The following is a 27693-nucleotide window of genomic DNA, read 5'->3' as shown; positions in this document are numbered from 1 at the left end:
AAAAGTAGGAATGAAACTAAACATACAATATAGAGTACTTCATAGGCACCAAAAAAAAAAAAAAACTAGTTCTCTCAAAAAGAAATATCCAACACCATAAGAGTTTAATTCTCAGGACAATATCGATTAAAAACATCCAAAAGAAATATTAATAATAAAAAACACAAGTTAAACTAAAACTCTAAGATGGGAAGGAAAAAAAACCCAGGTCGCTGGGGAGGAGACGCGGTTGATCGGCCGGGGTACATGTCTAGACGGAGGTTGCTGTGTCGTCGGTAGTTGCTGCGATAGTGGAGAAAGCCGTGATGGCAGCGGTGTGCAGAGGTGGCTGCGGTGTGACAGGACGATGTCTACGCTGTTGGACGGTGGTTGCTGGTAGCGTTGCTTCCGGAGTTATTTCTGATTTCTTTCGCGGTGAAGGCTGTGGGGTGTCGCGGTGGCTGCGCTAATTGGAGAGGAGTGTGGACGGTGCGGCTGTGGGAGTAGGAAAGGGAGAGAAGGGGAAGGGTTTCTGTGCGCAGCTATGGGAGTGAGAGAGAAAAGAAAGAATTTCTACAGTTTTTAATTAGGATTTACTTAGTCAGCTCTTAATTATTCAAATTTTGAATTTAAAAAATTTAAAATTAATTATTAAATAAAATTATTTAAAAAATTGGTTGGTTTATATTGCCTTCCTATATTTTTTCTTATAATAATATATAAGTATAGATATAGATATGAAAATAATAAAAACAAAATTTGAGAAAAAATAGTAATTACAAAAGGCAATTCTCATTATATATAGATATAAATAATAAAACTTTTTCAATTAACTAAGTTATTTTGATTTATTTATTATAGAATATTTATTAATTTTATTTTTAGTTTCTAAATCTTTATTACTTTATTTGTATATATTAAAAGCATATTTTTAATTTAAAAAATATAATTTCCATATACCGTATCGTCAGCATAAAAGAATTTGTACATAAACAATTCATTGTGTATTGTAAGCCAAAATTACTAATTTTCTAACTCACTGAAAGTTATTTAAGTGAATGAATAATTGTATAATAATGTAAAGTTTTCTTCACACTCGCTGCAACAAAATTAAAATGTAATTTAAATATTAGGAAAAGTCGATCTAATTTAGTCATTTTTTAGGCTATTATTCCTAAGTTCATATCTTAAAACTGACTCGGAAAATTAAACTACTCTTAAATTTACTCTAATCTAACTCAGCTGCACCTCTAATGCGACGTATAATAATATTGATTTGGCTTACGATTTTGAAAAGTCAATTGCTAAATTTTACAAACTTTTGTGTATGTTAACATTTCCATAAATCTTTATTAAAAAATGTTTGATAATAAAAAAATAATAAAAAATAATTAAAATTTATTTTATATAATATTTATTAATTATTATAATAAATAATAAATATTAAATAAAATAAATTTTAACTTTTTTTTATCTTTTTAATACTATCGATTTTTATTTTGGTTAAAGAATACATATAACTAACTATTCTTATTTTAAAATAAAAAGTATTATATATACACATAAAAATTAGTTATTAAATTAATTATATATTTTATATAAATAACTTATTTGATATCAAATTTTTTGTGTTCATTTAGGATAATTGTTTTAAGGAAAATATTCACATGATGACTTTTTCATATAAAAATGATATTATAAATTTTTAAATGATTAATTAAATATATTTAGTACTAATAGAAAAAAGATAGGAAATCAGTAAATTTTGTAATTTTTAATTATTAATTAGTCATTAAAAATGTTTTTAATGGTGTAAAATTGTATCTAATGACATAGAATTATTTAATTTTTTTTAATGGTTAAATGATGACCAAAATTTAACAAAAGTACTAGCACTCCTCATATCCCCTTTTTTTTTTTTTTTCCTTTTTTTTTCCAACTCGATCTCTCTTTATTGTCTAGAGCTTTTCATTTAATAAATAACTTAATTTTATTAGATCTTAAACATAGTTATTGTTATCCTCTTTACTTTGTGGTGTTCTCGTTTTTGTTTTTTTGTTTTTTTTTTTTTGTTTTTTTTTCTTTAAAGGTATTTAGATTTTATTAACGAAAAGAAAGACGATCTGTCAAATACATTACATCTAAGATAAATAAAGAAAGAAGATGGAAATTGACCCAAACATAGACTTTAATACTAATAAAAATAATAGCTTGTATTTTGCTTCAAAAAGAAAGAGGACTCGGGTTCCTCCAAATTGGGGTTGAAGGGAGCTTACAACTGTAGCAGTTCATGATGTAGCCTCATCGCTGAAGAGAGAACTTCTGATGGAGGCCGTCGGTTCTTCTCGAATACCCAAGAGTTTCTTTCCTTCCACACACACCACAAGAAGATGGCCATAAGTTGTGGGTGAGTCTGGCAGTTTGGGTCATTTTTTAGGGAATCCATTGTCGTTTTTCACTATTAGTTGAATGAACCTGAAGTTGATACAGAGCTTGCATGTCTGCTTCGAATCCAAGCTTCCTTGACTACTCTGCAGGTTACCAAGCAATGAAAGCACTATTTCTTCTTCTTCCAAGCAACAAGGGCAGAGTGCATTGGTTGAGGAGAATCGGTTATGCAGGAGCTGGCAGACTGGAAGCCATTCATGGATGCTCTTCCAAAGAAAAATTTTAATTTTGTGGGAAGAGCCAGTTTCCACAAAACTATCCAAATCTCCTTTTGGTTGGTTTATTGTTTGTTACATAAATAATGAACACAGATACATCGCTTTAATCCATTTAGGTACTCAGTAGTATAATCATAGTCATAAATATCATTTTCAGTTTTAGTCAATAAAATATCTGCCACTTTACTTTTCCTGTGTCGTTTACTACCTAATTTTATAAATTTGAAATGTGAAAACAATAGTAGGCACATTGAACTACATTCATAGGAGTGGTCTATGTAATTTATTAGGCACATTTGTTAGGACTTAGGAGGCTTCCAAATCGCCGGCGAAGCTGTCAGTTGTCCCTCTTCCTCCTCCCTCCACTTCAGGTTGGATACTCTTTCTCTCTCTATAATTTATTGCACTAAAGGTTTATTCTGTACTTTTTGTGCTTATTTGTTCGATTTTTTGAATTGGTTATTTTTTATGGAATCGAGAGGAGGAAAATATTCAAGTTTTAGGGGAGGATTTGTCAAAATTAAAAATTTTGAATAAAAATGAATAGAAAAATTGTAATTAATATTATATCTTGTTTTTAATTTTTGTTTTGGTTTTTTTTATTTACAGGAGTGTAAAAATAATGATAACATGTTACCTAAAAGACTCAAAAATATTTTGATTCATAGAGACACTAATCTATGTTAAATTTTTAATTTTTAGTTGAACTTGTGGAAGAAATATAACTTATGAAACTAATCAATGGAGATGCTAATGTTATTTTGTTTTAAAGCAATCTTAGTTAAATGAAGTTTTAATTAATATATCAATTAATTAAAAAAATTAGTAAATTATGTATGTAATTTGTATTAAAACAAAATTGCTACAAAATGTTGTGCTTTTATAATTAAAAACAAATGTTACAAAATTAAGTTATATTTTGTACAAAATTTTATGAGAGAAAAAATTATATTGTTACAAAAAATATTTTAAAGGTAAAAAATTATTACTTTTTTTATTTTTGTATTAAAAGAATTTGTTTGTATCGTAGTAGATTCATTTTTTTGTTACAAAAATTTTTTGTAGGCAGACACACTGTAATAGTCCTTTTTTGTTATAAATTTCCTTTGTTTTAAAATCTGAATTTTTTGTAAAAAATTCTTTTGTTATAAATACTATTTTTCCTTGTTGTACCGGTGTAGGAGAAGATACCCTGAAGTAACCCTTTGCCACTTCTGGTATGCCAGCATTAGTTATCGCCACTTCGCCATTCACTCGTTCAAGCTTCCACATCTTGTTCCTTTTGGCTCAAATTTTGAATTTCTGGTGAAAGAACTGTGTGTTTTGATCGCCCGCCTGCAGCCATTTAATCTTAGATTTAGCTTTTCAGTAGAATTTCTCATCATAGTAAGCAATCTCCAATTGTCTTTCTAACTCATATAATTCTGGTCTCCCAAGTATCTTCGCTGCCCGTGAGGCTTCCAGCTGAATATGAAGCTGTTCAATCTATTTTTTGGAATTTGATTTGCTCTGTTGTTGACATTGCACCAATCTATGACGGTATTTCTTAATTTTCTGAGCCAAAACATACATAACCGAACCTTCAACTTCTCCTTCCAGACTTCACTGATAATTTGTCTGATTTCTGAATTAGAGCACCATCTTTCCCGGAACTTGAACAGTTTCTTCTATTGTGCAGTGGCAGCTGGGTTGGTATCTAGTAACAACAGAGCATGATCTATGTCTGTTTCTAATAAACGAAGGACAGTTGCTTGTGGATAATTAGTCACCCAATTAGAACCTCCCAGTACACGGTCTAGTCTCTCCTGTATTAATTAATTCTTTCCCTTGACGTCTGTTAGACCAAGACCTACCATTTCCAAATCAGCAAAAGCATGAATATTAATAAAGGAATTAAAAGCATCAATTAACAATTATCGAATGGTCTTTAGTTATCCCTCCTGATTTCTCATTTTGAGATGAATTTGCATTAAAATCGCCCATGATAGTGACATCTCCTTGAAATTGCTGAATCACCACATTAAGATTCTCAAACTGTTCTAATCGGATTTGATCGTTTATGCTTAAATGTACTCCGTTCAGACCCCAGTCCGCATTCAACATTGAATCTGAAATTTTCGCTGCAATGAAGTAATTAGAGTACTGTAAAATCTGCATTGAAATCTCTTCTTTCCACAATGATACACTTACGAAAACCTGCTGCCTTCAATTTTCTTTCTACGTTTCGAGCTTGATTTTTAGTTTTGCATATGAAACCAAGCCCGGGAAAGTGAGATTTAGTAATCTCTTTAAAGATATGGACTGTAGGGATCTCCCCAAATCTGGACAGTTCCAACTAATTAGCTTCATGGTTCCCCAAATCTCGACAGCTGGCACCCTCCACCATCTCATTCTTTATGAGGTTAGTCTCCAAACAGACCTTATTGTGTAGCAGATTTTCTTTCCCTTCATTTCTTCGTTTTTCCCCCACAACCGCTCTATGCTCACTGCCTCCTTGTCTCGCCAAGTGTTTGACTTTCAAACCGCTTTTTCTCCCCTTCTGCTTCTCCGCTGTCCCCCTGGTGTATTGGATAATATTAGTTGTTGAAGTGATATTCTCCAAGACCGAAGGGGTCTCCTGTGGCGCTAGCCGCTAGGTTACTTTCCCCTTCAGCGGCATTCTCCTTCACACTGTCCGCTGGGGCCTCAATCAAAACAACAGCAGGAACATCCGTTGTTGTCTTTGTTTCCACCACACTGAGCTTTGCAAATCCATCAAGGAGCCAAGAGGGCGGTGGTTTCTTTTACGTGGCTGGGGATCAGCATTGGTTTTCTTGGTATTCTCTGTTGATTTCATTTCCTCTTGCATCTCAACACGCCTGCCAACTTGATCCACTTTTAGCCATTCGCCCACCATATCTTCCTTCACTTTATTTGCAGCTGAGTCCTCCATTAAAGCCTTACATACTTTAGGGCCATGGCCAAGATGAGCACAATATGTGCAAAAATTCCCAATTCTTTCATATCTCAAGCCGATTTCTTTCATTTTCTGGTTCGGGTCTTTTAATTTCAAAATGTCCCTCACCATTTGGTCCCCATTGAGCATGACTTTCGCCTTAAGAATTCTAGATTGTCTTTCCCATACTTCTAGGACCTCTCCAATTTTTCTACCAAGTTTTCTCCCCACATCCAGAGTCTTATAGCATTGGCCATTGGGGAACCTCCTAAAATTGAACCCACATAGGGAATAATGTAATCGCTGAATCTGATGAAGCATCTGGTTCAGTCCATCTTCTAACATGAAGGATATAGTCCTTGAATAACCATGGTGACCCTTTTTCAATCCGCCTAGCCTCCATATCATCCTCAAAGAAGAATTGGAATTAGTTGCCTCCTTTTTTTGCAACCCTAAAACCTTCAGGTTTATTCCAAATGGCACGTAAGGCATTTTCCATCGTTCCTGTAGAGAAGGGTCTTGTGGCGAAAACCCTCCCTAGCAAGCCTTTGGAACATGCCCTAATATGATGAGAAAAGTCCTCCTCACTCAATTCCACTACATCCTCCTCTGTCTTCGTTGGGTGCTAAAGGTGGATCCGGATCAAGAGTTGTTCTTTCCATTCCAATCTGGTTGGAGGGTGACGTGAATGATGGTTTGAATCAACGTGTGTATTACTGCCGGTAGTAGGCACGAGGTAAATCCTAGCAGAGCACTTGGACTTGGTCAAATCCTAGAGTATGTTCTCGTTTCCGTTTAATTTTATATATTTTGGTTTCTTTATATTTTATTTTATAATGTGGTTAAAATTTTATAAACACTCAATATTAGTTCTGCATAAATGTATTTGTTTTTTTAAAAGAGTATTATAAAGTTAATTTTTTTAGTCAATATTAATTAACTTTTTTAAATTATTTTATTTATTTTAAATTATAATTTTTTAAATCTTAAATTATAAATTTTAAATCTTAAATATTAAAAAAAATAAAACCTTTTGAATTATTAACTAAAAAATTAATTCGTTATATTTTTTATTTTTTATTAGCGTCAAATTTGACGTCGCATGTTAAATTTGTACGTAAAATAAAATTTATTATCTTATAGAGTAACATAAACTTAATTTTAAATTTAAAAGATATTTAATTATATTAGATTTATATTAAAATTAGTCATTAAAATAAAATATATATTAAAATATAAAATATATATTAAAAATGAATTAAATTATATATATATATATATATATATATATATAATAATTTTAGTGCGTAAATGATATTTTTGAAAGCTATTAGAATTTCTCACTTTCATCACAAATAATAGAAAACCTTAACATATTTTCTATAATCTCAAATATTATATCTATATTAATTTATGCTAATACCGTAAGACAATGCCTAGGGTATCAATGAATTCCCATAAATTATCTGACAACCGGTGATTGGAATGTGAATGTCATTAGTATAATGTACAATATACTCTGCTCTTGATATTTGGGTCCATATATATGTAGTAAGAATTCAAACGAGGAGTCACACACACTGCACACAGATTTATATGATTCATCAATATACAATTGAATGGAATCCACTTGAACAAGAGAATACAGCTTTATGCAGCATGTATCAGAATTCTGAACCCACTAATAATTTCCGGGCCACATTTTTTAATAGAAACTCGCATATTTTATGTGCACAGGCGTAGTTCTGATCACAAAGGAGTAAAAGACACAGCATCAACCAGTAATATCATCAATATGATATGTTAATGGAAATGAAAATGCAATACAGATATACATGCATTCCAATAAAATATACAGTAGTATATAAATATTATTATAACTAATAAATTAAGTACATCAGCTAAATCTCTCTATCGAATCATGATCATCGATCAGCAAAGTACAGTAAATATCTGATCTGATCTTCCACTAGTAAAAATAATAAGATGCCGCTTAAATGAAGAAAATAAATGCTAAAGTTGCCAATAATAATGATTCTGAGTGGCATATCGTATCTACTAGCATGCATTATGATACTCCTGAGTCTTTGTACTTTGCATTATTCAGTTATCGTTATAGTATTATACTTAAAACATACATGCGACAACACCACGCACGCCATGTATGTTGTTCTAGCTAATCTACATATATAATTAAATATAGGAAAGTAAGCCCAAACGCTCTCATGTATATGATGATTCCCATGTATGTGATTGATCATGATCAGCATAAGATACTATTTAGTTTAGTGCTGACAAAGATAAATGAACAGCCAGACCGTACCCCTCAATCATAGTGGCCAACTCTTCAAAAAAAAAATAGAACCATAAATTGTACGGATCGGAGAGAGAAGAATAAGAATAGAAGCTTGAACTGGAAAGGAATTAATGTAGCACAATTGATCTGCTTTCTGAAAAGTAATTAAGACAGGTAAAAATATGATTATATATACGATAAAACTATACTAAATATATACCAAAAAAAAAATCATCAAATTAATTACTAATATAAAATATATATTAAAATATAAGATAAAATATATTTTTTATTTTTAAAAATCCTTAAATTTTATTTTGTTTTAATTTTGTCCCAAAAATTTTTTATTTGTATCAAAATATTTTCGATGGCTAAATTTTCAAAAAATTTAAGACCAATCTAACAATAATGCATGAAAATTATACTTAATTTGCTTGTGTTGAGAATTGTTCTTATATAATTATTGCTGAATTGGTCTTAAATTTTTTAAAAAATTAATCATCAAGAATATATTTGATACAAATCGAAAATTTCTGCGACAAAATTAAAACAAAATAAAACTTAGAGATATTTTTAAAATTTTTATCAAACTTCAAGTATCAAAATGAACTTTAAAAATATATATTAAAAGATAAATTAAACAATATATATTTATACATAAATATATAATGATTAATTTGTCAGTTGATTTTTACTTTGCAGATAGCATAGCATTTACGATGTCATCATATGCAAATCTTATTTGAGGACTCTATTAAAACAAAGGAAATAAAAATTTATTGAAAAATATAGTATGCTAGAGATAGAAACATTTAAGGTAACTATTCTAAAAGTTATATATCAAACTCGGCTTAACTTAAGCGTGAACAAGCATTGTAAATTTAACTAACAAATAGTTACCGCATTCATGAAAAGAGGCAAGTGAAACTGCTTGTGGTGTAACTGTTTATTTACCCATGTCGGACATCATGACTTTGCTGGCAAGTGGGGGCATGTATGTAGCCATTAATTAAGAGTCATATGCAAGTGCTTGGTGAATCTTTGTGTAGCAGTAGTGAGTGTTATATATGGTGGTGAATATCAGAGTTAATAAATATACTTACAAAGACCGTAGGCCTAGAAGAACGATATAGATCTATGATGTGTAAACATCAGCTACACCTTTTTGTGCCAAGCATATACATATATATTTGATTGAATTGAAATTGAGACATATGATAGAAAATATATACCAATATAATAATAATGGAGGCAACAGAAAGAAGGAGCTCCCCTTCAGTCCAAGCACAGAGAAAGAGGATAATGCAAAATATCTCCCGCTTCATTCACACAATTACAGTAGTATTAGCATCATTTAATTAACCCTACTGTTAGTGTGTATGAATGAGTCAGCAGTTATTTCAGCAACCCTTTAATCCCTTCTCCATGAGTGGACTGAAAGAAGCTCCTTCACTCTCTTTCCCTCCGTTTCATCATCTGCTCATAGCTTCCAAGTGATATATTCTCCATGAGTGTAAACAGATTTTCAGATGAATAATTAAACTAAAACTTTGAATAGTCTATTGATCCAAGTTTTAAAGAAATAAGAAAACCTAATGCAAATGTAGCGAAGCTAATTAAGTTACAGGTTTCAAAATGATGATGATAATTTATTGAGGCTTCAATTAAATTAAAGCCTCCCAATCTAGATCCGAATCTAATAATAACGTACTTTCGAAAGCGAAACAAACTGCGTCTGATTAATATGAAAAACAGCTCTGTGTACTCAAAAACAAGGTATAATTTGAAAAAAAAAATGAAAAAAAAAAAATGGTCAATAAAAGAGAAAGAAAAGAAAGAAGAGAAAGCTCAACTAGCTAGCATGAGGTGCTGATTAGTAACACGATGTATAAATATTTTCATGCAAGTTTAGAGGATTACATAAACTCTAATAACTTGGACATAACATTTTCAAGAGAGAATAAAGGTACAAACATATTATGCTAAGTAAATCTAATAAAACCTTAGAAAATTAAATAGCTGGTATCACATAAAAATCACGGTGAATGAAGGAAACCCTAAGCCACAGGAACGCGTGAGAAGAAAATGAGCTCAGATTAATAATAATCAGGAACAGAAAAAGGTATATTATAGAATAATTGCGATGAAATCGAAACTACACATGATTATTTGAAAGATAAGAGAAAGATCTATGAGCATGAAAAAGACTTGTATTAATTAATTAAGTAGGATAAGAGAATATTGGAAAACGAACTTGAACTTTGATGAGTAAACTAGATAGGGAGAGATCAAGCAGCTAAGTAAGAGTGAGAAAGAGAAAGCAGAAGCAGAAAGGGATATTCTGGCAGAAACCCTAATTCTGGTATGTTTTTTTCATGGAAATCTGCGCTGAACATAAGCTCGAAAACAGGGTTATAAAGAAATGAAGAAACACTGTAAAAGACCAAAATAGACGGATCGGGTCTGGTAATGTTTAGTGGACATGAGTTTTTTATTTTTTATAAAAATTAATATGGTGTCTGATAAATAAATCAATAATATATATATATATATATAATATTAAAATTAACTACTAAAATTAATTATTTACTTAGTTATATAAAATACATATTGAAATATAAAATATATATTAAAAATAAATAAATTATACATATATTTATATAAAATTATATAATTATTAAATTTAATAGTTGATTTTAATATATAAATAAATTATGTTCCAATAATTATTTGTACTTTTTATAATTTAAAAAATTAATATAATGTATATATTAGTAAATGAGGAGTGTTAAGAGACCAATAAATTTTGTGATTTATAGTCATTAATTAGTTAACATTAGTATTTTTAATGGTGTGAGATTATATCTAATAGTATAAAATTACTCACTTTTTTTGTTGGTTAAGTACGGACCAAATTTTAATAAATATACTGGCTTTCTAATTTTCTCTTAAGGAATATTTAAAGGAAAAGTTTAGGGGCTAGCAGATTTGTTAAAATTTGGCCAGCACTTAGTCAGCAAAACAAAAATGAGTGATTTTTCACTATTAAATGAAATCTCACACCATTAAATACACTATTGATGGCTAATTAATAACTACAATTCATAAAATCTGCTGGCTGCCTAATCCTCCTCATATTTAAATTGGAACAAATAAATTTTCTTTATTATTATTATTTTGAAAAAAGAAAGAAAGACATTAGGGTCACTGTCCCCACGAGAGCTAGAAAGAGGAAAGTGACTCCAATATGTAAAGGAAACAAACATAATTAGTGGCATATATAATTTAGGGCAATGCAGAAGGATGGGGGAATGGGTGATTTTGTTGGGAAATTAAATTTTTCACTCGAGTAATATTACAGTAACACTTTCCTTTAATGTCATTTATAAAATAACCTCTCTAATGGTTAAATATAATGTACATGACTTTAGTATAAAATATTGGTATATACATTCTACAGATATTTCTCTATACTTCATCTTTATATAATTACCATTTATTTAGATGTTTGTATTTGTAATTTGTAATTTCTTTAAAAAATAAAAAACAGATACAAAACTTCGTTTATTGGGAAAGTACATGAATTAAATTCTGACGTAATTTGAAAGGGTAAAAAATTAACAGAGTAGGAAATTGAATGGATTTTATTACCACTTGGAATAGTATGTGAGTACAGAGAAGGAATAGAGAACACGTATGATGTAACTATAACTTGCAGTAAAGAAATCAATGTAATAATAAAGTATAAGTGGTGTATGACGAGTACGAAGAGGAATTCAATAAGAAGCCATAAGCGTGCATATGAACCTCTATGAAGGAGAAGAAGAAGAGGAATATTCAAAAGGGAATCAAGAAGAGCGGAAGAAGAATAAGAGAAAGAGCAAGAAAGGACATAACAGAATTGTTAGAGAGGAGAAAGAGCAATACCAATAATTCATTAACAAGCGTAGTCCCGCAAACGTTCTCTCGTGCTTTTCCTAGCACTTGTTTGGATCGGTTGCCACGTGTATCCAGTTATCAACTGGCTCTTTTTCACTAGTGAATTTTTTATAAAAAAAATATAAGTAGACAATGAAAATACTAAACAATGTGAACAATGGATATATCAGATGTTTATTTTACTAGATGTGCGGATATTTATTCTAATATTAAGATTTAAGTGGGTAATTTGGAGGTATAGTGTATTTTAATTTGATTGGTGGTTGTTCATGTTATTCAAAAAAATTATTAATTACCTGACATAATCCATTTTATATTATTTTTGTTCTTACCCTCAACAATCTATTGGGCAGCAATTTTCTATCTTACATTACTCCCTTCATTCACTTCAATCTTGTCTTCAAAATTGAACTAGAAAAAAGTCTTGGTAAATTCTGGTAAATTCTACTGTATTCTCTCAAATAATATCTGCTCTGTTGCCTTCTCAATGCCACATTTTACTTTGATTTGTTTATCCTCTTTGTCATTATTAATAATTATCCGCACGTCTAAATTCCTGCAACCTCTAGGATGGATCTTGTAATAACTAGAAAAAATTATTATAATAACAGTAAATAAATAAATAAATAAATAAATAAATAAATAAATAAATAAATAAATAAATAAATAAATAAATAAGTAAATAAAATAGTGAGATCCATTATATTTCACAATATTTTTTTCTTTCTCTTAACCCTATCCACACACGTACAAATCTCTCTCCCTCTCACCACACACCGGAAAAAGAAACGAAAAGAAAATGAGACGGAGAACAGAGGAGGAGAAAGAAAAAAAAGAAAAAAAAGAGGAGGAAGTGGGGATGGCACTGGCAGGTTAAGTAGAGAGCTCGATGTCTAGTCTCGCCGGAGCTCGAGGAGGAGGAAGCAACAGCTACCACTGTTGACACCTCTGCTGCCGTCTGTAAGAACCGGAATTTTCACGTAAAACCGTTTTTATAAAAATAATAATTTAAGTGCTCGAGATAGACTCAAAATTTAGAAGTTTTAAATTGAAAATAAAAAGGTGAAATTTGGTTTCAATGAATTTTTCTGAGTCAGAAAATGTATTTTCTGCGAAAGACTGAGAACCGACAGCTAAACCGATCAAACCGGTTTAAGCCTGCCCGGTACTGTGTTTTAAGAAAAATAAGATTTAGAAAATTGGTTTATTGTTTTAAAAGGACAAAAATAATTTTTAGAATTGAAAACCGGGCACTAATCTTAAAGGTTTTGGTCCAAAGTGGGTAAAACGGGCTAAAAGCGTTAACGGATTGGACCGGGCCCAAGGTCCAACATATATAAGCTCACTTAATGAGCTTTTCAGCTCATTCTTCTCCGCAAATGAGAGAGAGCTCGGATTGAGAGAGAAGAGAGGTGAGGGTGGGGTTTCACTATTCACCTCCACCTTCCGAGAGCCATAACTTGACTTACGGAGCTCTGATTGACGAGCCGTTTGCGGCTACGCAAAGCTCTCGTCAAGCTCTATGTTTCTATCCAAGCAAACCTGGTAAGAACTTGAAGCTCAAGTTCCAATTTGCTGCCCTAAGTTTCTGCACGTTTTTGGGTTTAGTTTTTGAGCAAGTTTTGTGGTTTTGGTTGTTTAGGTGATCTCTAGTAGCGGGTAATTGATAGATTTTACCCCTAATCTTGTTGGGTAAGGTAAGGTTTCACTAAACCCTTGTGTTTAGTTGTTTTGTGTATCTTAGATTTTGATTTGGTGATATATGTGTTGTTAGTTTGAGCTTTGGTGTTTGTTGGAGTTGGTTGAGGCTTTGGATCAAGTTTGGTGGCTTCGTTTTGGTGTTTGGAGCATTTGGAAATCGGTCAAGGTATGGTTTCGGTTTTCTTTATGTAATATGTAATGTTTCTGAAAACTCAGGCTAGTTGACCCTAAGATAGGATTAGATATGGTTGATGTATGAATAATTATATGTGATTTGATATTAATTGTTGATGGTTGTTGGTGTTGAGAAATTTTGATGATGAATGTTGTGAAATATTATTGTTGATAAGGGTTGTTGATGTGGTTGATGAGTAATGATGAATATTATGTTGTTGGTAATTGGAGATGAGTGTTTAAGGAGTTGATAAATTGAGATATTAAATGTTGATATTTGTTATGGTAGTTGAGAGTTGTTGGTATTGTTGATGATTATTGATGATGTTGATAGAGAATGGTGGGATGATAGTTTGTGATGTAAATTGTTGAGATTTGAGTTTACAAGTAGAATTTGGTATATGGAATTGATGATGTTATGTATTGCTAAATTATGGATTGGTAGTAATATATGGTGTAATGGTTGAGTAATTTTAGGTGTGGAATATATAGATTAAGATGACATGATATTGGTTATGACGATTGATATTGATAGATTTATGATTGATGAAAGTGTTAGTGAAGGGTTGATTTTAGTGTTATATAATTGATGCTGAGATTGAGAATGAGGAAGTGTGATGGAATAGATGATACGAATGGTATAATATGCTATAAAGGGTAGATTGCTATAGAAATTGGAGTTTGAAGTGGTTTTGGTTGGAAATGTTGGAATGTTGAGGTTTTGAAACTTTTGGTTAAAAATAGATTTTTGGTGAACTTTGTCTGATTATAACTTTTGCCTCGGTTTTTAAAATTTGTTGAATTTAGTTTAGAAATAAAGATTATTGAAAACCCTTCGATTTGATATAAGGTTTGTAAAATTTGGATTTTTGTAGAGGAAGTTATGATCATTCAAAGATTGTTGTCAAAATCTGAAATTCTGTAGAGTTGCAGAATTCTGTGATTTCTGGTATGTGCGTATGCACAGCCCTGTGCGCACGCACACGTTGGGAAGGTCAGTCTGTTAGGGGTGCTAGTACAGGTTGTGCAAGTGAACAGACATTGTGAATTTTGGTACCTGTGCGTATGCACACCCCTGTGCGTACGCACACCCCTGTGCGTACGCACATGTTTTGAAACTTACTGGGCGTGCGCACGCACACCCCTGTGCGTACGCACACGCCCTGTTTCTCAAACTTAAACTTTATTTTCAACTGTTTCACCTTCTCAACAAGCTTCTAAGCTTCTGTGACACTATTTTGAGATTCTTGGGCTTATTTTTGGATATTGGAACATGGGAAAGGTCCTAGGAGGTTTGATTGGGTTTTACTTTGAAAAGTTAGCAAACAGAGGTTTAGGTTTCTGGTGTACTGAGGATGAGTTGGTTGAGAGAGAAGGAAGAGTGGTGAATATGGTGATTGCTAACAGCGAATTTGGGAAACTGATGAACTAAGGAGTTCGTAATGGAACTTATGAATTGACGATGGTTGTGATGAGTATGAGTGGAAGTATGCTACGAGCAGTGGCCTCTGAGATTGATCATGTGATTGTGATATGTATTGTTATCCGTAGTAGGGGCTGTGGTAGTCTCCCGCCTACGTTCGGATGTGAGAGTTGAAGCTGGGCTTCTCAGTCATATTTCTCGCAACCAGAGGAAGGTGGTAGGGCACACTCCCTCGGAATATTTCCCTTTGAAAGGAGAAGGTGGTAGGGCATTCATCCCTCGGGATTATTCCTTCTGAAAATGCGATTTCTCTCTGATTGCAAGGTGGTAGGGCACTAACCCACGGAATCTTGCGACAACCAGAGGAAGGTGGTAGGGCACGCTCCCTCGGAATGTTCCCTCTGAAAGGAGAAGGTGGTAGGGCACTTATCCCTTGGGAATTATTCCTCCTTATGCGCAATAGAGAGACTAATCCGGGAGTTGTCGACCGGATTTTCTGTCAGGCTTGGCACTATAACCGACAAGTGATATCACAGCCAATAGGGCAGACATTCATCATGTGCATCTTCTATATGCTTGCTTTCTTTGTTTACTTGAATTTGCCTAATTGTATAACATGCCTACTTGCTTCTTGAACTACTTGTTGTATATGAATATTATCTGTGTTTTACTTGTTTGCATTAATTGTGATTGTCTGGTGCTGAGGAGGTCAGGTAGGCGGTGGCGATAGGATCGCATGGAGGTAAAGTTGGCGAAGGCTGTGGGATACAGCGGTGTGATTAGTATTAGATAGAACTCCCCTAAGTTTAGATAACCCGGTTTATGGTTTAAGTTCTTTATATATTTATTTATTTTGCTCTAAGCTTGAATATTCGTATGTGATGTGAAATGCTAGGATTGCTTTCGTCATCCCGGAGCCTTACATCTTACATCATTGGGCACTGTTAGCATACTGAGAACCTCCGGTTCTCATTCCATACTTTGTTGTTGTTTTTCAGATGCAGGTCGTAATCTACTTCGGTGAGATTACGGATATGGTGATAGAGCGGAGTATGGTTCGTTCCTTGTTTATTTCTGTTTTACTTTCGTCATAGTATTCTCTCACCTTTTGTATATTTATCTTTATGGCCGTAGAGGCTTATTTGAGAGATAGGTTGTATAAGCTGTTTTAATTCTAAAACTCTGTATCTTTCTATTTGTAACTAGTCGGCTTAAACTCCACAAGCTGCGGCTAGTTCTCTACGATTATTATATTCTTATATTTATATATGTTTTATTCTCTTATACCTATACCTTGTATCTTATGCGTTAGCTTCGTGTGAACGTTTCACGCTTTTGTAATTCTGTCTTTGAGCTCAATCCTTCATTAGGCTTCTAGAATATATTATTTCCTTCTATATATATAAATATGTATAAGCCTTAGAATTGTCGTAACCCTTGATTATCCTTTGCTTTACGGCTAGAGGTAAGGCTTGGGGTAATTAGGGTGTTACACCGTCGCCGTGGAAGGAGTTTGCCGTTGGTGCCAACTGGAGCTATATTGCCGTTGGGTTGAAGGGAGGGGCTCGTCGGAGCTGCTGGTGGAGCTGTTCCTACTTTGCTCCGTCATTGTCATGCTCTGGTCTCCCTTACTTTCTGGAACTGGAGCTCGTCGTTGAACTGAACACCGCTAGTAGAGCCATTAATGTCCAACACTACCATGCTGCTATCGTCGCCTTCTATCATGATCGTTGTTTTCTTTGTTTAGTGTTGTCACCATAAAACCCCGACAACAGTCATGGAATTTCAACCTTTAATTTGGCACTCCGGACTCGATCTCTTTGGTCCATTGTAACCAAATTATGAGTAAACTTTGTATCTGTAGTTAGATTTTAATATCGTATAATTCTTATTGATTATAAAAAGTTAATTTGAAAACTAATTACTTGAATAATTAATGATTAGAACAATATTTATAGTAGTTATTTTTATAGAATAAACTTCCCATGAGACATAATATTTTGCTTTAAAATTAATTAAATTCGACAATGAAATGTTTAGTTCAAGTCAATACTTTATGTTGTAATTGCATTTTAGATGAAGTTCTAGTTTAAATTTGGACAAGATTGTTATATATATATATATATATATATATATATATATATATATATATATATATATATATATATAGAAGTACTTGATTGATATTGTACTTTTGAATTGATTGACAACCCTTAGCCTAATTATATTTTGTATGTATAAGAGAGGTTTTGGAGGGTTTTATGATAAGAACTATAGCTAGCGGCAGTAGGCGCAAGACTTGGTGCACCTTGATCAAATACAATTACATTTTCATGGCCATATGAGATGAAATAGTACATGTTTGTTTCATGTCCACAAAAGTAGTGGAATATATCTGTTTCAAAATTCACATAAAGAAAAAGTCTCCTAAGGATGATTTCTGTCTGTTGTTCTGAGAATTTTTTCTGGATTAGATAACCTTCTGCTTATTTTTGCATAAAAGAATATTGAAAGCTTGAATGTTTAACATCTAAAGTTAATCATCTATTAATGTGTGAGGATATGTTTCTATCCTTATTATTATAGTGAATTTGCTTATGTGTTTGAATATATTTTATTCACTATTACTATAATAGATTTACTTTAGCCAACCGCGTTATATTGTACAATTATCTCGTATGGGCTATGAATACTTTGTTTACCACTGAGTTGTAAAACTCATTCTGTTGTTCTTTCTGTTTTTTCATATAAGAGCCTTGATCCTAACTTTGTTCCATCAGTTTCAGTCTAGTTATCTCTTGAATTGGTGGGCTTTTAATGTTCAAGGACATGATGTATTGTGTATTTATCTTGATAAATCTTTAGATTTGTTAAAGTGTTCCATACGTTACAGGAAGGTCCGACCATAGTGATTTGAGATGGTTTGTTTTGTAAGCATGTATATATATAGTTCTACCAACTTAGAAGTTATATGGAATTATTAGATTATATTTTGTTCTAAATCTTAAACTAGAATTTCTTGTATTTATGTTGAATTTGAGTTAAATCTAATATCTGAGTATGTGCTAATAGTATTTAGGAAATTGTATTTGATTCTTTTGCTGTGAAATCCGTTTCTAAGACTTGTTGGGAATGACTTTTCTAAGAGCCAGTCATGGCCGGGTCGTGCCATGACAAATTGATATCAGAGCCAGGTTAACTTGTGTAGTATGGAGTAAGTATACTTTGGTAGGATTACAATTGTATAAATAGAAGCGCGCCTATTTGTACAAATTGTGGCTCTATCAGAGGCCTATAGGATTGTCATCCTTGTCTTTTATGTCGTGGTTGTCTTCTGGTTGTTGTTATCATGCGACCTCAGCCACTTCTCGCCACTCTTTTCTTTTTCTTTGTACCCAATCTCTGCTTATTCTCTAATAGATTTTAAGTTTGGAGAATTTTTTTCATGAAAATGGAATGCTTTGAGTAACAGTACATATTATGAATTGATATTTAACCCCTCTTTTATCTACCTTAAGACATTAAATTATTATGTTGTTTTAGATTCTATTTGGTCTTTAATTGTTGTGATCCATTTGAAATGTGTGTTTATTTAGTTTCTGGTTAAACAAATGTTAAATAAGTTTGCTAATTATAATACGGACAACGGATAATTGATTTTAAAGAAATTAAGTTCATAGCATGAGTTTCTTTGAGAAAATTTTGTCTTTGTCCAAAGTCATTGAAATTTTCATAGTTAAAATTGACATTTGATGTTAACCAAATTGAACACTAAAATTTTATACTTAGTATAACTGGTTGTATAAAAAACAAGTTTGAGCCTTACTAAGGGTAGGATCTTCTTGTCTATATGTCATTAAGTGAATACATCTCTTATATTATTTGTGATTCCTAATTTTATAGACTTGCTTGCTAAGCTTGTGGACTGATCATGGTGATTATGAAGCATTTGATGATTATTTGAATTTTTATTAAATTGTAGCTTTCCTGTAAGGGTTAGCCACTGATTAGATACTTATTTGCTAATTCATGTTACTTGATTAGTGATTATTAGAGTAACTAACAAATAAGTAATTTTGGTTAATTGCTTTTAGAGGGATGCATAAGGTTATTGGTTGTTGCTGCTGTAAAGTAGTCAATAATATTATTTGTTGCTGAATTGGTGATTGATGTGACTTTAACTGGGTTAATCTTGGTTGTTATTGGTTGTTGTTGCTGTAAAGTAGTTAATAATATTATTTGTTGCTGAATTGGTGACTGATGTTGTTGGAGATCATATGCCTAATATGTAGTTATATATGACTGATTAATAAATATTTTGATTTCTCTGATACGATGGGGACTTGATAATTTCAAATTGAAGTTTGTCATGGTGAACTTGTGATCTGCACAATACTTCTGTCCTTGCATTATGGAGCACGCTTGAGCTTCTGAATTTTTTTCCTTCAAAATTAATTATTTTATTAACCAGAAAAATTGTTCCAACTCTTTCAGCATGTTGTTCTAACTTTTACTTAATATTATCTTATTGGTGGTCCATTACATGATGCTTAACGTAAAAGTTAGTTACCCTTTTCAGCACTATAAGATTTATATAAAAATGTTTAGTACTGCATTCACATTCTCAGTAAAAATGCTTAATGACTTTGCCTTTTTTTTTCCATTATTTTTTTAAAACCTAATTAAATTCTAACATGTCAAAACTAACAAGTGTTGTGCTTATCATGCAATCTGCATCTGTGCTATGCACTGTTTCTTTTATATATAGGATTATTGTGTTTCTGTTTTTAGAGTGGCACTTTCCGACAATGTTTCGATGAAGGTTTATTTTGCTTTGCTTTGTTTATGGGTTCAACTTGTCTGTTCACATGCTGTGTCTATTTATTTATTTATTTTTTCTCCTGTAATAATCACAGTGTATTCTGAATATTGTCTGTTAGTAATTCTGAAAATTGACTGTTTCACTATTAGTGCTTTGCCTTGGTTCATAGCCACATCTTAGCTTGACATTTCTTCATACATTAAGGGTTTGATATCAGCTGTATTGTTATTCTTTAAATTCTCACATCATAATCTAAGTACAATCTATTTTAAATTGTGGTATTGACCACTTTTCTTCCAAAGATATATAAGTTTTGCAAAGCTCTTAACATGATCTAATTTTAAGGCAGTTACATTGATTCATTATTCTGTTGCTTAACTGATCCTATGCTGTATGACCTTTTTGAGACATCACCTTGCTGGTTTCAAGTTGCTTAGGATTGAAACTCATTGGAATATGTTGTCACCTTGTTGATATTCTTGAGTTTCACTAAATTTGTGGTTCTATTGCTCCTTGAGTGCTCTGCATGGTAATGGTGGTTGAGTAGTGAAATTCAAAATTTTGCTAAATTGGTGGTATGGTTTCCCAACTATTGGGATTCTGTTTGTTTAGCTAGTTGATGATGAACCACTTTGTATTTTTAGTTTATCAATTGGTGTATATGTAGCACATTTGTTAGTTTATTGTTTTGGGATTGTCAATTACTAACATGAAGGATGACGAGGGCTAATGCTATGTTTGAGTAAGCGAAACTATTCATCCTAATATGCTATTCTCACAATGCCCTTAAAGAGCCTTGTAGATCGATTAATTCCCTTCCTTCTGTTTATCCTTCTTATCCTTTATCACTTGACATTTAAGGTTACATGCATAATATGATTTGAAAATGTTTTACTGGCTGTATCTTGCATGCTTAGTTCGATGTGTTAATCATGTTTGACCCTGAATCTGGAATCTGGCTATGTATATTCTGTCTAATTCTTCACCCTGCCTCCCTCCTTTCTCATCCTTATCCACCAAATAATTGCACTCGAACTCTTGGAATCTTAGATGACTGCGCTTTTTAATTATTGTTTTATGTTTTGGGTGCATTGTTGAAATTTGTGTTACTCTATATGTTTTACACTTTTGGTTATGTTATTTGGTCTCCAATTTGAGTTTGTAGTATGCTTTTGAGATTTTTCATATCAATCTAATTATGCCTTCTGTTCTTTAAGATTTATGGTGCTTCATATCGATTCCGTTTGCTACATTGTATATATGAATATTAAGGAAATGTCCAGCATTTGATCATTGCATAATATCCGCAATTACTTTTTATTTTCTTTATACATTGCTTCAATTTGTATATGAATGTAATATTATATAGTTGAAGTGCTCAAATTCTTTCCTGCAACTTTGCTCAGATAGCTTGATCTTTAGCCTTGTTATTGCTAAATATTTGTGCAAATTATTAAACTTGTGGTGTTATGATGTGATTATATTTCTTTCGGTTAAGGTTGTCTCAATGTTGTTTTCTCTTATTCCTAAATTTGTCATTCGTTGCATCAATGCCTAATTGTATAAAATATGTATAACTTGTACTGCTAATGTGATATTACAAAGTATATTGGGTCAAAATTCAGGGATCAAATTTCTAAAGGAGGGAAGAATGTAATAACTAGAAAAAAATTATTATAATAACAATAAATAAATAAATAAGTAAATGAAATGGTGGGACCTATTTTACGATATTTTTCTCCCTTCTCTTAACCCTATCCACACATGCACAAACCTCTCTCCCTCTCACCACACACTGGGAAAAGAAACGAAAAGAGAAGAGAATGAGATGGAGAACAGAGGAGGAGAAAGAAAAAAAAAGGTAAAAAAAAAGAGGAGGAAGTGGGGATGGCACCAGCGTGTTGAGTGTTACCGTTGCCGTCTGCATAGAGAGAGAGAGAGAGAGAGAGAGAGAGAGAGAAAGCTACAAAGGGAGAGAATGGGTGAGCCCGATGCCTAGTCTCACTGGAGCTCGAGGAGGTGGAAACAACGGCCACCACTATTGACACCTTTGTTGCCATCGCCGTGGAAGGAGGCTACTGCTGGTGCCAACTGGAGCTGTGTTGCCGTTGGGTTGAAGGGAGGAGGATCGTCGGAGTTGTTGGTGGAGTTGCTCTTACTTTGCTCCGTCACTATCACGCTCTGGTCTTCCTTGTTTCCCAGAGCTGGAGCTCGTCGCCGAACTGCACACCACTGATGGAGCCATTAATGTCCAACACTACCGTGCTTCTATCGTCGCCTTCTATCATGATCGTTGTTTTATTTGTTTAGTGTTGTCGCCATAAAACCCCGACAATAGCCACAGACTTTCAACCTTTAATATGGCATTCTAGACTCGATCTCTTCGGTCCTTTGGGACTAAATTGTGAGTAAACTCTGTATCTGTAGTTACATTTTAATATCGTATAATTCTTATTGATTATAAAAAGTTAATTCAAAAACTAATTACCTGAATAATTAATGATTAGAACAATATTTATAGTAGTTATTTTTATAGAATAAACTTCCCACGAGACATAATATTTTTCTTTGAAATTAATCGAATTTGACAATGAAATGTTTAGTTACAAGTAAATACTTTATGTTGTAATTGTATTTTGGATGAAGTTCTAGTTTAAATTTGGACAAGATTGTTATATATATATATATATAGAAGCACTTGATTGATGCTGCACTTTTGAATTGATTGACAACCCTTAGCCTAATTATATATTGTATGTATAAGAGAGGTTTTGGAGGGTTTTATGATAAAAACTGTAGCTAGCGATAGTAGGCGCAAGACTTGGTGCACCTTGATCAAATATAATTACATTTTCAGGGCCATATGAGATGAAATGATACCTGTTTGTTTCATGTCCACAAAAATAGTGGAACATGTCTGTTTCAGAATTCACACAAAGAAAAAGTCTCCTAAGGGTGATTTCTGTCTGTTGTTCTGAGAATTTTTTCTGGATTAGATAACCTTCCTCTTATTTTTGCATAAAAGATTATTGAAAGCTTGAATGTTTGACATCTAAAGTTAATCATCTATCTGTGAGAATATATTTCTATCTCTATTATTATAGTGAATTTGCTTATGTGTTTGAATATATTTTATTCACTATTACGATAATAAATTTACTTTAGCCAACCACGTTATATTATACAATTGTCTTGTGTGGGCTATGGATGCTTTGTTTACCACTGAGTTATAAAACTCACTCTGTTGTTCTTTCTGTTTTTTCAGATAAGAGCCTTGATCCTAACTTTGTTCCATCAGTTTTACTCTAGTTATCTCTTAAATTGGTGGGCTTTTAATATTCAAGGGCATGATGTATCGTGTATTTATATTGATATATCTTTAGATTTGTTAAAGTGTTCTATACGTCACAGGAAGATCTGACCATAGTGAGATGGTTTATTTTGTAAACATTTATATATATAGTTCTTCCAACTTAAAAGTTATATGGAATTATTAGATTATATTTTGTTCTAAATCTTAAACTAAAATTTTTTGTATTTATGTTGAATTTGAGTTAAATCTAATATTTGAGTATGTACTGATAGTATTTAGGAAATTGTATTTGATTCTTTTTCTATGAAATCTATTTTTGAGGCTTGCTGGGAATGACTTTCTTAAGCACCAGTCATGGCCAAGTCGGGCCATGACAGATCCCAGGTCAGTTGATTGCAATGGCAAGGGTAAGTATTGTGTTAAGAATCACCCCTGAACCTCTTTAAAAGTGCTATATAAAAAACATCATGAATCTTAGCCTCAAGGGGAAGTGACAGTTTATATGCGACCACACTCAACTTCTTAAGGATTCAAAAGGGGCCAAAGAATCACATTACCAACTTTTGGCTCTTGTTCAAAGCTACGGAGTGCTGCCAATAAGGTTGAAGTTTGACCAAAACGAGAACGCCCTCCTCAAATTTAGCATCTCGACGATTTTTATTAGCATAAGTCTTCATGAATTGTTGGGCTCTTGTGAGATTAGCCTTAAGCTGTTCTAACAGTTTGTCCCTAGCCATAAGTAATTCTTGAAGGGATGGCTCATCTTGGGCAAATTATTCATAACGGATGAGGCTAGGAGGGTCACAACCATACAATGCCTTGTAGAGGGAAATATTAATGCTACTGGTGCGCAAAAATTGTGATTACACTTTGATTATGTAAAATTCATTGCTCTTTCTTTCCCTGGCAATGGCGCCAAAAACATGATGCCAATACCATGGTTCACAACTTTGCACAACTAACCAGCAAGTGCACTGGGTCGTCCAAGTAATACCTTACGTGAGTAAGGGTCGAATTCCACGGAGATTGTTGGTATGAAGCAAGCTATGGTCACCTTGTAAATCTCAGTTAGGCGGATAATAATTGATTATGGAGTTTTCGAAATTAAATACTAAAAGAAGGATAGAAATACTTATGTAGATCATTGGTGAGAGTTTCAGATAAGTGTGTAGAGATGCTTTCGTTCCTCTGAACCTCTGCTTTCCTGCTACCTTCATCCAGTCAATCTTACTCCTTTCTATGGCTAGCTTTATGTAAGGATGTCACCGGTGCCAATGGCTACTTTCGATCTCTCTCGGGAAAATGATCCAAATGCTCTGTCACAGCACGGCTAATCGTCTGGAGGCATCACCTTTGTCGTTGGTTGCATCCTATTCCTCCCTGTGAAAATGGTCCGATGCGCTGTCACTGCATGGCTAATCATCTGGAGGTTCTCGATCATACTGGAATAGGATTTACTATCCTTTTGCGTCTGTCACTACGCCCAGCACTCGCGAGTTTGAAGCTCGTCACAGTCATTCAATCCCAGAATCCTACTCGGAATACCACGGACAAGGTTTAGACTTTCCGGATTCTCATGAATGCCGCCATCAATCTAGCTTATACCACAAAGATCCCAATATCTCGGACTCGGTCCCCTGTATTAGTAATCTAAGAGATACTCATTCAATCGAAGGTAGAACGGGAGTGGTTGTCAGGCACGCGTTCATAGGGAATGATGATGATTGTCACGTTCATCACATTCAGGTTGAAGTGCGAATGAATATCTTAGAAGTGGAATAAGTTGAATTGAATAGAAAACAGTAGTAATTTGCATTAATCTTTGAGGAACAGTAGAGCTCCACACCTTAATCTATGGAGTGTAGAAGCTCTACCATTGAAAATACATAAGTGAAGGTCCAGGCATGGCCGAGAGGCCAGCCCCCAAAACGTGATCACAGGATCAAAAATACAATCCAGGATGTCTAATACAATAGTAAAAAGTCCTATTTATAAATAAACTAGCTACTAGGGTTTACAGAAGTAAGTAATTGATGCATAAATCCACTTCCAGGGCCCACTTGGTGTGTGCTTGGGCTGAGCTTGAATGTTGCACGTGTAGAGGTCCTTCTTGGAGTTGAACGCCAGCTTTTGTGCCAGTTTGGGCGATGAACTCCACTTTGCAGCTTGTTTCTGGCACTGGACGCCAGAATTGGGCAGAGAGCTGGCGTTGAACGCCAGTTTGCGTCATCTAAACTTGGGCAAAGTATGGACTATTATACATTGCTGGAAAGCCCGGGATGTCTACTTTCCAACGCAATTGGAAGCGCACCATTTGAGTTCTGTAGCTCCAGAAAATCCATTTTGAGTGCAGGGAGGTCAGAATCCAACAGCATCAGCAGTCCTTCTTCAACCTCTGAATCTGATTTTTGCTCAAGTCCCTCAATTTCAGCCAAAAAATACCTGAAATCACAGAAAAACACACAAACTCATAGTAAAGTCTAGAAATTTGAATTTAACATAAAAACTAATGAAAACATCCCTAAAAGTAACTAGATCTTACTAAAAACATACTAAAAATAATGCCAAAAAGCGTATAAATTATCCGCTCATCACAACACCAAACTTAAATTGTTGCTTGTCCCCAAGCAACTGAAATTCAAATAGGATAAAAAGAAGAGAATATACTATAAATTCCAAATTATCAATGAAACATAGCTCCAATTAAATGAGCGGGACTTATAGCTTTTTGCCTCTTGAATAGTTCTGGCATCTCACTTTATCCATTGAGGTTCAGAATGATTGGCATCTATAGGAACTCAGAGTTCAGATAGTGTTATTGATTCTCCTAGTTCAGTATGATGATTCTTGAACACAGCTTCTTTATGAGTCTTGGCCGTGGCCCTAAGTACTTTGTTTTCCAGTATTACCACCGGATACATAAATGCCACAGACACATAATTGGGTGAACCTTTTCAGATTGTGACTCAACTTTGCTAAAGTCCCCAATTAGAGGTGTCCAGGGTTCTTAAGCACACTCTTTTTTTTTTTTGCTTTGGACCTTGACTTTAACCGCTCAGTCTCAAGTTTTCACTTGACACCTACACGCCACAAGCACATGGTTAGGGACAGCTTGATTTAGCCGCTTAGGCTAGGATTTTATTCCTTTAGGCCCTCATATCCACTGATGCTCAAAGCCTTGGGATCCTTTTTATTTACCCTTGCCTCTTGGTTTTAAGGGTTATTGGCTTTTTTCTCTTGCCTCTTAGTTTTAAGAGCTTTTGGCTTTTTCTGCTTGCTTTTTCTTTTTCTTTCTATTTTTTTTCGCCTATTTTTTTCTCTTTTTTTTTTCTCTGCAAGCTTTGTTCTTTGCTGCTTTTTCTTGCTTCAAGAATAATTTTTATGATTTTTCAGATTATCAAATAACATGTCTCCTAGTCATCATTCTTTCAAGAGCCAACATATTTAACATTCTTAAACAACAACTTCAAAAGACATATGCACTGTTCAAGCATACATTCAGAAAACAAGAAGCATTGTCACCACATCAATATAATTAAGCTAAGTTCAAGGATAAATTCGAAACTCATGTACTTCTTGTTCTTTTGAATTAAAACATTTTTCATTTAAGAGAGGTGATGGATTCATAGGACATTCATAACTTTAAGACATAGTTACTAACTACTAATGATCATGTAATGAAGACACAAACATGGATAAGCACTTAACATAGAAAACGAAAAATAGAAGAAATAAGAACAAGGAATGAATCCACCTTAGTGATGGTGGCGTTTTCTTCTTGAGGAACCAATGATGTCCTTGAGCTCTTCTATGTCTCTTCCTTGTCTTTGTTGCTCCTTCCTCATTGCTTTTTGATCTTCTCTTATTTCATGAAGGATGATGGAGTGCTCTTGATGTTCCACCTTTAGTTGTCCCATGTTGGAACTCAATTCTCCTAGGGAGGTGTTGATTTGCTCCCAATAGTTTTGTGGAGAAAAATGCATTTGAGGCGTCTCCGGGATCTCATGGTGATGAGCTTCATACGCCTGTTGAGCTCCATGAATGGGCTCTCTTGCTTGCTCCATCTTTTTCTTAGTGATGGACTTCTCTTCCTTAATAGGAAGGTCTCCGTCTATGAAAGCTCCAGCTGAGTAACATAGATGGCAAATTAGATGAGGAAAAGCTAGCCTTGCCATGGGGGATGACTTTTCGGCTATTTTGTAGAGTTCATTAGAGATGACTTCATGAACTTCTATTTCCTCTCTACTCATGATGCTATGAATCATGATGGCCCAATCCACAGTAACTTCAGATCGGTTACTAGTGGGGATGATGGAGCATTGGATGAATTCCAACCATCCTCTAGCCACAGGCTTGAGGTCCAATCTTCTTAGTTGAACCGGCTTGCCTTTGGAGTCAATCTTCCATTGAACTCCTTCCACACATATGTCCATGAGGACTTGGTC

General features: G+C 33.5%; 1 long non-coding RNA gene across 1 annotated transcript; it reads right to left on the bottom strand.

The window, feature by feature from the left end:
• Positions 1–7420: 7420 nt before the first annotated feature.
• LOC110267660 (uncharacterized) lies at positions 7421–10290 on the bottom strand. Its single transcript, XR_002355516.2, has 2 exons — positions 8777–10290; positions 7421–8030 (listed from the first exon to the last, which is right to left on the bottom strand). It is a non-coding gene; the product is annotated as an uncharacterized LOC110267660 (long non-coding RNA).
• Positions 10291–27693: the final 17403 nt, after the last annotated feature.

This window comes from Arachis ipaensis, chromosome B10 (assembly GCF_059453495.1).
Source record: "Arachis ipaensis isolate K30076 ecotype BB chromosome B10, ASM5945349v1, whole genome shotgun sequence".
NCBI lineage: Eukaryota > Viridiplantae > Streptophyta > Magnoliopsida > Fabales > Fabaceae > Arachis > Arachis ipaensis.
This window is presented reverse-complemented; position numbering and strand designations above follow the sequence as displayed.